This window comes from Centruroides vittatus, unplaced genomic scaffold (assembly GCF_030686945.1).
Source record: "Centruroides vittatus isolate TY-2023 unplaced genomic scaffold, ASM3068694v2 contig_1057, whole genome shotgun sequence".
Taxonomy (NCBI): domain Eukaryota; kingdom Metazoa; phylum Arthropoda; class Arachnida; order Scorpiones; family Buthidae; genus Centruroides; species Centruroides vittatus.
Window position 1 is genome coordinate 1 of NW_027120684.1, and position 14720 is coordinate 14720.

Here is a 14720-nt window from a genome sequence, read left to right on the forward strand (position 1 = left end):
AAATAGTATATCTATTTCACAGTATCTAATAGTATATCTAACAATAAAACATACAAAAATATTTATGTTAACCAGTGGCATGTTATCCTATGGGCAAAAAGGGCAATTGCCTGGGGCCTCCACTAACAGGTGGCCCCAAATCAATCTTTTACAAGAAAATATTTTTCTCAAAAAATTCTCCCAAAGAAAAATGTCTGAAGTCAACACTGTACTGTATGTGGGGTCCACAATTCAAATTCACCTGGGCCTCGTGAAGTTATAATATGCCACTGTCATTAACTTATTTCAATTTTTTTTTTTTTTTTGTTTTATGATTCAAGTTATCAAAAGTAATAAGATTTACATATTAAGAGTTTTTAAAAGAAAACATTTAACTTAGTGTATTTGACAAATATGATGATATATTATTATAGACTCACATTGGCATCGCTACCTGGTGGGACTGTCTGTAAGTGTTGACGTTAACCAGTAGTTGACTTAAACCCATAGCGTGTAATTTTTGTCCTCAAAGAAAGTTATACTGCATACCAATTATTAAATTTCACTATATACTTCATTTTAAGACTGCAGTTTCTATTTTATGATAATTTTTCTGAATCTTATCCATTATAATCCTGGAAATAATGTTATGTTAATAAGTAATATTTCTGATTGAGGTTTAAAAATTGTTTTTACTGAATCTTGTGCTTTTTGGCCAAATGAGAATATAAAAAACCATTGGAATTTATAATTCTCTTTTGCTTGATGGCCAAAAGAATACTTATTCATTCATGTTTTGGCATTTTAAAAACAAAATTCCTTAATATAACTGTAAAATATAAGATCATAGTACTTTCATATGTTATGCATAAAACCTTGAAACATCCTGAAATTTTGAATACAAAAATCAGCTAAACTTATATTTTGTTCAAACTTCCTGAAAATAATAATTTTAATTTTCCACACACAAGCTTCAAACACATTTGGCAATTATAATTTTGGGTTAGAATGACCAACTTGAAGTTTATTGTGCCTGCATATTGTGTTCTAATAATTTAGTTCTTATCATGTGTCATAGCACCAATACAAACCAACCGTTATACAATAAAGATGCTGATAAAGATTTTAATGGTTCTAAATATATCCACTAGACTATATCTGAAACTGTGATTCTTAATGCTGATAAGAAGATAGTGTGTTTGATAGGCAAATATCTGATTGGACAGAAACTTAGAAATTTGCATTATTTGAAAAATGATTTCGAGAATATTTTTAATACTATCAGAGTTGATGTATCTGGAAAGTTGGACTTTTCTCAGAACCGTATAGAAAGTTATTAATTAATATCTTGTTACAAATAAAGATGTTTTACATACTGTATTGAACTGTACTTTCAGGGGTTACCCAGTGATAAAGAAATATGATAGGAAGAATGACAACTAATAAAAAAGTTCTATATTGGAAGACTATAGCAAGACAGAAAAGTATAAGGTGACTAGCTGACCCGGCAAACGTTGTTTTGCCATATAAATTATTTCTAGGTAATTTCTAGTGTAGACAAAAAATAACTAACTTATTGTAAGTGTGTAAGGATGTGGTATATGCGTGAAATAGGCATGGAGCGCTGTGAACGATGAGGGAATATAAAAATAACAAATGCCAAACATTATTATTTTTAAGTTATTATAATTTATTCCTTAAAATTATATATCATTAATTAATTACGACAGCAACACTAACAAACAATATCAATTTCTTAATGCTATAGCGTGAACAATATTTTTTGTTAGCCCATCTTTAGCTAACACAAACAAACTGGATGGTTTACCCACTCGAGAGCATGCCACGTATAATTGTCCGTGTGAAAAACATGGCGTGCTCAAATCTAAGCCACAAATAGACATCGTTTGGCCTTGGGATTTGTTGATAGTCATTGCAAATGCCAATCTAATCGGAAACTGAATACAAAAAAGATGATAATTGATCAGTTATCGAGCGGGATGAAAAATGATTAAATTACTAAAATGGCTATTAAAAAATAGGGGTTGGTGATAAAAGGGTAAAAATTTAGGGTTGTATGTATTTTTTAATGCCACATTATAGAAAAATAAAAACAAAAAATTTTGACCAAAAATTAAAAAAAAAGGTTAAGGGTCAACAACCCTTATCACTTAGGGGTATGAAAAATAGATAGTAGCCGATTCTCAGACCTACTGAATATGCATATAAAATTTGGTAAAAATCGGTAAAGCCGTTTCGGAGGAGTAAGGTAACTAACATTGTGACACGAGAATTTTATATATAAGGTGATTTTCAGTAAACTCCAAACTGAAATGTAGGTAGTTTTATGATAACTTACCATATCCAAGAAACTTATCTAGGCCTTATTTCCAGTTGTAAATTTAGCTTTTTAGCTTTATTTGCATGTATATTAAAGTCTTTTCAAATTAAATCAAATTCCAAATCATTAACTGACCATCTGTTTATCTACTTATTGAAATTGTCCTTTTTCACAAGAAAGGCCTGATTAATGCAAGCATTTGTTAGTGGATCAATGGTATTATCTTTTGGTATTTTCCCTCACCAAATTTTGCATTGTCTGTCTGTATAGGGTCGTCTTTAAATTTCTGACCATTTGCACTTGTTGCACTTCTCTATTGATATGATAGATTCCTTACATATTTCCATAGTGTTGACCAACTTATTAAAACAATGGACGACTTGCCTGCTCTTTCTTGACATTATTCAAATCTCTCCTTATTTCCACTCCTGATTTTGTCTTGCCTTACAGAAAATGTGTGATAGATAATCAACTTGTTTGTAGTAGAGACTTTATATTATTACAGTTCTTGTTTTGATCTACAGTATATAACATAATTGATGACAAAATTCACTTGTTATTCCTCTTGACAACTTCTTACCTGACCATGTCAATTTCTGATTCTGCTTCATTTCCTTCAGCCAAGTAAGTGTGTGATAGGTTATGTAAAATCATGCCATGTTTTTGCCACTCAATCTGTCTTGTTGATGGTTTGACATGTGCTCATGCTGCAGCAGTCTTGTCAACAGCTTGCTGTACATTGATCTTTCTCTAGACATATCAATGTTGCAAAAAATGATCCTTGCGTCTGCTTCAGTATTTAGCCTGTACAGTGTGGATTATTCCAAGATCAGCTGTAGAGCAGCAGTACAAAGCACTCAACTTGCATGTTTTCCAGACGGACCCAAATCAAGCAGTTGTCATCTGACAGCTGGATTCTTTACTTCTTATGTTTCATCTTTTAATCCAGTTCATTCAACTGTTTATTAAAAATGCTTTGCATCATCCAGCCTTGGCAGTTTGCAGTGTATGGTCACATAGAACAAAGCCCACAATATGTTTTTGTTGATTTTGCAATGATTAAGGGTCTCAAATTCTCCATACCTGTCATGTGCAGCAGATATCAGCAAGCAATCATTCTTCATCTCTATCACATCATTCTTAGGTTAAAAGGGATGAAGGAATGTATTGTAATGTAGTGTGAAATCATTTCTTAGCTGAAGCATCTTGCAACAACAACTTTTTTACTGAGAATCAATTTCTTATAGGAAAGCAGCTTTTCAATGAAAATTGGCCGCATTTTTTCCTCTTTGGCGTATTTTATTATCTGACAATATTACTTTCACTGTCTGATGGACCATAACTACAGTGTAGTAAAGTATATTACCAATTTGATACTAAAGTAGTATAAGGATTCATTGAATATAAAACTTATTTGCTTCCTCCTTGTAACTTCTTAGTATCATCCCTAGTAGTCATCCAGTGGTAGTGACATTCCTATCACTGGTGCCATCCACTTTTATAGGTTTTTACTTTTGCTGTTCTGGGCACTTTTAGAATATTCTAATATGGGTAATGAAGAATCCAGTCCACCCACCACACTAGCCTTGATTTAAGGTATCTTCTAGACATGCCTCCTTTTGTGCAGTTGTCTATGGAATTTCATAATTATTTTCATCTAGCCCATCTCAGTGTTTTGATATACTGGAAATGTTTAGTATAGTGAATAAACCTTTGGTTCTCTGGAATTTATATTGACAGTTCTCAAGCCAAGTCTTACCTGGAAGTTCAAAGATTTTGCTATACTAAAATTTTATTATATCAGTGTTTTCTATAATGAGGAGTTATCTGTATATTTAACAGTAAAAATTAAGCACATTCTCTCAAATACACTTTTAATTTTCTTTAAAACTATATTGTTTCATTTTAAACAAGTACAACAAATCCAAAAAATATTTTTTATACCATATTGAACAATAACAAAAAAGGAAGGATTCCAAAAAATGCAATAAAAAATAAATTTAAATAGTTTGTTGTCATAGCAATTACAATCACATTAAATTACAAATATTATAAATTACAAGTACAGATATAGTGAAATATAGTATGAAAATTTAAACAGAATGATTCTTTATTTATCTAAAATATAAATGTTACAATAATTCATAATTAATAGTCTGTTTTTACAGTGATCTCTATTACATTAAATATGATAAAGAAAATTTAAATCTAATTTTATTGTGTTTAATTAACATAGGGATGATTAGTCCAAAATAAAAATCAAGACTAAATCAAACTCTGAATGGAAGTTTTTACAAAAACTTTAAATTAAAATGGTCCTAGGAATGCAAAAGACCACTGACCATTTATGGAAGAAAATGATGTGTGCTTTTTTCCATAATGGAAATGTTTGTTAAAGGATTGCAGTGACAAAGTTCAATATCAACATTCTCTAAAGGACCATCCCCATCCTCAGTTACAGGTATCGTAGCGTAGAAATATTAAAAACTTTTTATCTGTGGAGCAGATAACCTGAACAATTAAAAAAAGCATTATTTAAAATTGTAGATTCTAAAATATGCATAAATGTAGTAATGATTTAAAATAAATGTAATCACTTCCAGCCACTTACCATTGAGTCAATTATCCACAAAGTAATTTTCATACATAGGTGATACGTAGCTGCTCTAGTGGTACGTCAGAAGCCTACACAATGTCACATAACTCCTGGCTATAACTTCTCACAATCAGTTAAAGCTATTAAACATAAAAAATAAAAAGTCAGAATCATCAATGTATTCCACTTACATAGAAGAGTTGAAAAAACTAGCTATTTTTAATATGAAAGTAAAAGAACAAAAGTTAAAATTCTAGTTAAGCTTCATTTTCATCAATTTATATACATATTAATAAAAATTAAACCATTTGCTAAGAGAAATAAAACAATTTCTTTAAAAGAAATGGTTTATTTAAAATTGTTACATTTTCTAAAATTTACCATTGTGTTAAGCAAAAGTAAAAGTTAATTATAGCTTAGATAGAACTTCTGTTTATATAATTGACATTCTGGATGTTAATGCAAGTAAATTAAGTGCAGTGGTGTGATTTGATTTGTGTAAAGCTGCAGATTTGAGTATTGCATGTTGTTAAGTCGTATGCTTTAAGAATGAGCAATCGTGTTAAATTGCCTCAATTGAAAATAATACTCAATAAGGAAATATTACAAAAATTAGTTTTGTTTATTAATTATTTTGATAAATGTACGAACTGTGATAAATTAGTAATTTTTGTCAATTAACTTCAATTTTTCTTTCAAATTACATTATAATTAGAATGGGTACACAAATGTATTAAATTAGATTTGTGGTCAGTATATATTTGTAGTCAACAAATTCATTTGGACTTTTACAATTGTAAATTGCATAATCAACAGCAAACTTAAATTGATATGCCTTTGTACAAACATCATTTCACAAATAAAAATATTTAGTCAAGTGAAATCTTGATAGGTTAAAGCTTTATTTGTGTATATAAAATGGATTAGTTCTTAAAATGGGAAGAAATTGTTTTTCATCACAAGATAATATTCAAATATATTTACTATACAATCACACAAAAAATTATAAATAATATATCACATATAATCATAATATAACATATAACAACAGCATATATGATATGCTGTTGTTATATGTTATATTGCTGACCAACTTTTTTATAATGAAAAGGAGGACACATAAATTGAAGGAAAAAATATTGTAAATAAAAGAAACATTTTATTCATTGCAATAATAATACACTATAATAATCTCTACTGCATGTGCAGTGGCGTAGCTAGCATGTGTGACACCCGGGGCGGATATTGTGGTGTCACCCCAAGTCATACCGTGGGTGTCACCCTTCTTAACTGTTTTATAAAACAGTATCGGATTATTGAATTGTAATATGCCCACACTCGAGCAAACTTGAACGCTATTTCGAATAAGCGATATCATCACAGGTTTATATTGACTAGCGTGAATCTGTTGACTTTTTTTCTTTTCTTTTTTAGTCATGGGTTGTTGAGTCGGTCGAACTTTCCATGACTTAATGTTAAAGCGCATTGTCAAGATTTATTTTGTGACTTATTTTTTCACAGTCGGGTGTCCAGGGAGGACAGAATTTACAAAAGGAGGACGGTTGGTCACCATAATATATATAATATCAGAATTCACAATAAAATACATTAAAATTAATGTTATACAAGGAATGAAAAGGTTCATAAAATCATTATAAGGAAACATAAGAAATAACAAAACATTATTATTATTATTATTATTATTATTGCCCAATTCTAAAAAGTAATAATAAATTTAGGAAGGTGGTTTTGATTTGGAATTAATCAATGGCAATATGATATTTGTATATATAAAACTGTTTAAGTATGTACTCCATTTGACTAATTGAAATAACAAGCTAAAAATTAATTTTTTTTAATGCTGTTATTAATAGATAGAAATTTTAAATTCTCATCAATAATTTTCCAACAATTTACATTAAGATATAACTCTTTGCCAATGTTTTTCTTAATGATTATAATTTATCTTAATATCAAATAAATATAATTTGAAGGACTAATTTATTCTAAATATTTTTTCAGACCTTTATAAGACAGAAAAAATACTTATTCTCATCTGATTTGTATATGCTACAGAGAGATTTTAGTGGAGGAAATCTTACCAAGTTAAGTTTCCAAAGGACTGAGTTTGTGGTATTTTAAACTTATTTTTTAATTTAAAAATATTTGTATCGTTGAAAAATAATACATGAATTGTAAACTTCTGGTTTTATTAATAAACTGTTTTTTCTAATTAAAATTGTAACTGGTGTTAATTTGAATGCTTGAATGAATAACATTACTTTTCAAGCATCTTTATACAATAATAAACCCTTAGACTGGGCAATAAAGGTTCTAAACTTTTATATATCATTTTTTACTGCATCAATGTATCATAAATTAAAATGCCTTACCTTTAAAATGTTGTTTTGCATATTAATTTTTTCAGCACAAGAAGTTTCCAAAATGATTGCATGTCTTTGCAAAACGGATTACATTTGAAAATGATACTTCTTCCTAGAATAATTTAAGAATTTAATTATTAAGAATAGAAAAGATCGAGAAGACTGATTAATTAATTAAAGATTATCTCTTTAAACTAGTTTTCTAATACAAAACATTTATTGTCACATTGAGAAGAATATAAGACAATATCCAAGCGAATATAATAATATATTATTATTAATCTGATGATTTAATTCGATGATAAATGGAAGCAACCTTAAATACTTTTAATGAAAATTTAAGTCTAACAATACTTTTAATATTCTATCGAGAATTATTCAATTTTGATCCCTTATAAATCAAAAAATTACATTGCCTGTGTAATTTGGGTTTATGTAATTCAACTTGTTCGAAAAATGTCGAAATGGAGCGAAAAATAACTGGCAAATTCCGGAAAACTATATTTCAAGATTGCGCCGGCAATACGAAATGGAACGAATTCGAATCAGTCGAACGTTACAACAATTGCGTCACGCGTTACGTCATAAGATCTACGTCAGAATATACACTAATTGTAAATGTTTTGTTTAAAATGCAAAACTAGTCCTTTTTTGGTAAAATATCGTTATGAAATATTATAAATAAAACTATAAAAACGTATCTATCCCGTACCTCACAGGCAGCAAATCTAGGCTTAAAGCGTATCTAATTTAAATTAAGTTATTCAATTTTGATATCTTATTAATCGATAAATATTAAGTTACCTACGTTACGCAAGATTTCGTTATTAAAATTCGTACGAAAAATGTCAAATGAAGCGAAAAATAACCCGCAAATTCCGGAAAACTTAATATTCCAAGATGGCGCCGGCAATACGAAATGGAACGAATTCGAATCAGTCGAACGTTACAACAATTGCGTCACGCGTTACGTCATAAGATCTACGTCAGAATATAAACTAATTGTAAATGTTTTGTTTAAAATGCAAAACTAGTCCTTTTTTGGTAAAATATCGTTATGAAATATTATAAATAAAACTATAAAAACGTATCTATCCCGTACCTCACAGGCAGCAAATCTAGGCTTAAAGCGTATCTAATTTAAATTAAGTTATTCAATTTTGATATCTTATTAATCGATAAATATTAAGTTACCTACGTTACGCAAGATTTCGTTATTAAAATTCGTACGAAAAATGTCAAATGAAGCGAAAAATAACCCGCAAATTCCGGAAAACTTAATATTCCAAGATGGCGCCGGCAATACGAAATGGAACGAATTCGAATCAGTCGAACGTTACAACAATTGCGTCACGCGTTACGTCATAAGATCTACGACAGAATATAAACTAATTGTAAATGTTTTGTTTAAAATGCAAAACTAGTCCTTTTTTGGTAAAATATCGTTATGAAATATTATAAATAAAACTATAAAAACGTATCTATCCCGTACCTCACAGGCAGCAAATCTAGGCTTAAAGCGTATCTAATTTAAATTAAGTTATTCAATTTTGATATCTTATTAATCGATAAATATTAAGTTACCTACGTTACGCAAGATTTCGTTATTAAAATTCGTACGAAAAATGTCAAATGAAGCGAAAAATAACCCGCAAATTCCGGAAAACTTAATATTCCAAGATGGCGCCGGCAATACGAAATGGAACGAATTCGAATCAGTCGAACGTTACAACAATTGCGTCACGCGTTACGTCATAAGATCTACGTCAGAATATAAACTAATTGTAAATGTTTTGTTTAAAATGCAAAACTAGTCCTTTTTTGGTAAAATATCGTTATGAAATATTATAAATAAAACTATAAAAACGTATCTATCCCGTACCTCACAGGCAGCAAATCTAGGCTTAAAGCGTATCTAATTTAAATTAAGTTATTCAATTTTGATATCTTATTAATCGATAAATATTAAGTTACCTACGTTACGCAAGATTTCGTTATTAAAATTCGTACGAAAAATGTCAAATGAAGCGAAAAATAACCCGCAAATTCCGGAAAACTTAATATTCCAAGATGGCGCCGGCAATACGAAATGGAACGAATTCGAATCAGTCGAACGTTACAACAATTGCGTCACGCGTTACGTCATAAGATCTACGTCAGAATATAAACTAATTGTAAATGTTTTGTTTAAAATGCAAAACTAGTCCTTTTTTGGTAAAATATCGTTATGAAATATTATAAATAAAACTATAAAAACGTATCTATCCCGTACCTCACAGGCAGCAAATCTAGGCTTAAAGCGTATCTAATTTAAATTAAGTTATTCAATTTTGATATCTTATTAATCGATAAATATTAAGTTACCTACGTTACGCAAGATTTCGTTATTAAAATTCGTACGAAAAATGTCAAATGAAGCGAAAAATAACCCGCAAATTCCGGAAAACTTAATATTCCAAGATGGCGCCGGCAATACGAAATGGAACGAATTCGAATCAGTCGAACGTTACAACAATTGCGTCACGCGTTACGTCATAAGATCTACGTCAGAATATAAACTAATTGTAAATGTTTTGTTTAAAATGCAAAAATAGTCCTTTTTTGGTAAAATATCGTTATGAAATATTATAAATAAAACTATAAAAACGTATCTATCCCGTACCTCACAGGCAGCAAATCTAGGCTTAAAGCGTATCTAATTTAAATTAAGTTATTCAATTTTGATATCTTATTAATCGATAAATATTAAGTTACCTACGTTACGCAAGATTTCGTTATTAAAATTCGTACGAAAAATGTCAAATGAAGCGAAAAATAACCCGCAAATTCCGGAAAACTTTAATATTCCAAGATGGCGCCGACGATTCGAAATAGAACGCATTCGAATCCGTCGAAACGTTGCGATAATTGCGTCACGTGTTACGTCATCAGTTTACGTCAGAGATGTAATATTTTGAGTATTTTAATTGCATTTTTTAAAGAAAAATTTCTTTTTAACAAATTCCTGTATTTCAGATTTGGCAAAATATTTGTTAAATGTAAAACTTCTCTTAAAAGGAAATGTACAGTATTCGGATAAACGTAATAAAATCACCTAGCTGGCACACAATGTAAATAATTTCTAATAAAATGCATGTTAGTATTTTTCGATTTTAATAGATAGTTTTTTTTATCTTGAATATTGAGGTGCGCATTATAAGCCAGCACAAATTCGACTGTTTGTTCTTCACTACGCTCGACAATTCGTCAAATTAAAATCCAGCATTGTGACGATGTCACAACAAATACTGTAATTGCTCGTTTGTATATAAATATCTCGGAACCCCGGAATAAAGGTTTTTCTTTGTTTGTATTTTTATAATTTTTTTTTTTTTTGTTGTAATAATTATATTTAAAAAAATTATAATTTTATTTGTTTGCTATAAGTACTGTATATTTTTTGTTTTATTGTTGTTTTTAAGAGTCTGTTTTTCTTTTTATTGAATTGTGGGAGGAAATCAATTGTGTGCTGACACTTCCTATTGTATTTTAAAATAAATAAATAAATAAATTTCTGAATCTCGTCACTTTATTTGGGGTCAGTCACAATTGTGTTAAAGTTTACTGTAATAATGTATGTAGAAAATCGTACATGACGACGAGGTGGTTAATTAATTAATTCAAAGATAAAAATTTGTTGAATATGGCACATAAACTGACTACACAACATGAAACTACTGAAGTTCTGATAATAAGTGGTGAGAAATCAGATTATTTAATGATGACCCTGAAAATCTACCCTGAAAGTATTTACAATTTTTTTCTTTTATAAAACTCGTCTGTATCCCCAAAATTAAGCTTTCTGCCATTTTATAATATTTAAAAATATAACAATAGATGGCTTCACCAAACTTTTTAATGTAGCCGAGAAATGACCAACTCGATGGTTTATTTTTCAATGAAGAAAATTGATGAAATTAAAAGTACTAAAATTCCAAAACAAGAGAAATCTTTAATTTAAAGTAAAGCTTTTCAAACACATTTGAAGGGCAATATATACAATACATCAGGGGTGGCCAACAAGTCGATCGCGATCGACCGGTCGATCGCCGAGCCAATTTTGGTCGATCGCTAGCGATGTCTTGACTTAATGTATTATATTTGTAACCGAACGCAACTGTATGCATGCAGTTATGACTCGACTCATAAGCAGTGAGTGCACTTCGTACTGAAATACAGTGTATAAACATAGTATGTATTTCACACTCCCCCTCCCCACTTAGACTATGCCTATGACAACAAGTCGATCGCGACACACTTTTACGATAAAAAGTAGATCTTATGTGCACAAAAGTTGGCCACCCCTGCAATACATCATACATATAAGTATAATATTTAATTACTTTTAATAAAACCAGTAGTAAATAGCAAGGACAATAAAAATTTAAAAAAAATTCTAAAAACAAATTTTCTGGAGTTTTTTTGTAAATCTTCTTGTAAATATAAACATTTAATTTTGTATACATTATACCCATTGGTCTCCAAAGTGGGATGCGCCTACCCGAGAGGCACAGTCGGCCCTACCATAGGGCGAACGGAGCGGTTAGCAGCCTGCCGCCCTGGGGGACCCGGGATCGAATCCGGACGGGTCGAATAATCCCCAGGAATTTTTCGGCGGGTGGTCCGTCCGGATATGTCGGTCCCCGTCCCTCACCACCCGGTCGCCCTATTGTGGGCCTGGCCGAACCCATAATGGGCTTGCTATAACAGGCCCTCTTAGTGCCCACAGGGCGGAAAGAGTTACAAAAAAAAAAAAAAAAAAAAGACGAACGGAGCAGTTGCTCCAGGCGCTAAGTCCTAGGGGGTGCCTCAGTGGTAAAGAAAATTAAAGGAAAAAATATTTTTTTCACTTTTTGATATTTTAATTGCGAGCGTGTGACCAGTATGTGAATGGCCCTATCTGTTGAGATGCGCGCGGGTCGAATGCGTGGACGGAGTTCCACCCTCGCCTCAGTTACATCATCAGTGTCGCCGCCACAGGCGCTGCCGTTTTAGTTTGCGAGTCCATTTCGAAGCACCAGCACTGCCGAGCGTGTTCCCGCGCTTTCTGCGTGAATTTCACTTGTTGGTTGACGTATGAGCATTCTTTCATACTTTACAGAGATACCTATGAGATGTACTGTACCTACTTTGTATTATAAAGAGTGTTCCAAAATTTACGCAAGATTTGAATTAAATAGAAAACAGTTTTTTTTAAATTATAATTTCTTTATTGAATTATAAAGTATTGTACCTTAGTTAGGTCGACTCTTGCAGAAGACAAGCTTTCTGATCTAGCGTTGTTGTCCATTGAAAATGATATAGCTTAGACATTATCGTATGAGGAAATCATTAAAAAATTTGCAAATGCGAAAGTGCGTAAGCAGCGATTTAATTAAGATTTGTTCCCCAGGTGATTTAAAAGATTTTTACGCCTCTAGGCACGTAAGAAGAAAATTTTAAAAATGTTTATTTTCTTATTGAAAACGTTTGTTGGATGCTATACTTTGACAAAAATCTTTTGTCTGATGCACCGTTGAAAGTACTCGCTTGTATATGTTACGGGCCTTTATGAATAATGAGAAAAACGATGCCTCAATCCGATGAATATCAATTCGTTTATTAAAGTGAACAGTCGTTATGAACAAACACTTTGCGCATTTTGATTTTTTTTAAAAAACTTTACTTCATTAATTAAGTAAAACTTTAATTACTGCGACAGGTAACATATAGCACTTGCACACGGACTTTTTATTTTTGAACGATAGGCCGCGTTTATTTATGAAACGAAAGTGTAGCGAAAATGATTTCACGAACAGCTATGACTACACGTCTCTGCATTATAGTTTAGAAACGCTTTCCGCTCGAGCTAAACACGAATGCCGTAATGCGTAATCTACCCTTTAGTTTTAGTTACAGCCGAAAATAGTGTTATAGTTAAATAAAAAAAGTGCCCTTCAGTAGCCGAATGGATAAAACCACCGAACACCGGTAGGTAGTTTGTTCTGGGTTTGGGAATGGCTAACGGTGCAAGTTTTTTGGGTTTTCTTCACGTTAGTAACACCTAAATAGGAATCAGCTTTACATAAAAGTCTTCTCGGGATGCATCTCGGCAGTGTCGCTGTTGCCGTAACTAAATAGACCAAACTAACGAGCGATTATTTATTGTGACGTTGTCAAAATGCCTGACTGCAACTTTTCGTCACGATGTTCTCAATTCTTTTAGTGGTGTCTTGCTCCTGCACATCATACTTTTCCTGTTAGCAATAGAGTCGTGTCGTTTATCTAATTCCGTTCGGAGGAAATTTTTGAATCGAAGTAACGTGACTTTCGGTCCAAACCGGAAGTTCATATATAGTTAATCTGAACTTCCCGCCCTAAGCTTTTCATACTTGGTCTCGATTTTCATCTATCTAACTCCTTTCTGGAGATTAAGGAAGACCAGACATCAGAGGGCGGACAGTGAAAATTTATAGGTCCACATTTTTTCAAACAGCAGCCCAATAATCTTTCTATAAACGCGATATTTATGAGAACATACTTCCCACGCAGTATTTAAAATATTATATTTTCAATTGATGTCAACTTGTCCATTGAAAGTGTGTCATTCCGTACCATTCGAGTGGCGCGATAAACGTGATGATGGTAGGCTAAAATAACCAAACTCTTTATATCGTTTTCGTTTTAATGTTTGTTATATTATAGTATTTGATTTATATAACTACAAAGGTTATCTTATGTAAGGGTTTATCACACCGAGTGACCAATGTAACGCATATTAAAAATTCTTTATTCCCCTACTGTACACAATTTAAAGAATTTTTGTATCTATTGTTAGATTGGTCACTCGGTGGATCAACTGTTAGTAAGACAACCTTTGTAATTATAAATCAAATAGAATACTATAATATTATATTATAGGGTTAGAAGCACGAAATAGTTGTTGTGTCCGTAAAATAAACGATTACTGTTAACGTATATAAATAACTTTATTATAATAGAAACGTAACTGTGTGATAATACAACGTAACTTTTGTGCCTCCAGGTGTAAGTGTTACTACAGCTAACGCATGACTTCCCGAAGACAAAGGAACACGACAAAGACAAAGTCAGAGGTGCGGGGTCGTCTAACTAGGTCAAGGGGCAATTCGGTGTGGGTTATCCCCTGGAGGTTTACATACATAACAAATACATAACAATAGTCTAATAATTTTTTGTTATTTTTTACCCGGGCAACGTCGGGCTCATCTAATATTCCCCTTTACATTTGTAGAATAGAATTTTCACGTTTTTTGGTCACAAATTTTCTGTTGTTTGGGGCCTTCTTGGGGATTAGGAAAAAGGCAACCGAGATGAAAAGGTGTTGATACAGGCCCGTAGCTAGAGAGGGCCCAGGGACGGC

General features: G+C 31.5%; 2 long non-coding RNA genes across 2 annotated transcripts; one reads left to right on the forward strand and one right to left on the reverse strand.

Moving 5' to 3' along the window:
- The first annotated feature begins 1399 nt into the window (after positions 1-1399).
- On the forward strand, positions 1400-2446 carry LOC136971789 (uncharacterized). Its single transcript, XR_010880221.1, has 2 exons — positions 1400-1470; positions 2286-2446. It is a non-coding gene; the product is annotated as an uncharacterized lncRNA (long non-coding RNA).
- A 2325-nt stretch (positions 2447-4771) lies between these two features.
- On the reverse strand, positions 4772-7393 carry LOC136971796 (uncharacterized). The gene is made up of 3 exons (XR_010880222.1): positions 7310-7393; positions 4932-5056; positions 4772-4831 (listed from the first exon to the last, which is right to left on the reverse strand). It is a non-coding gene; the product is annotated as an uncharacterized lncRNA (long non-coding RNA).
- Positions 7394-14720: the final 7327 nt, after the last annotated feature.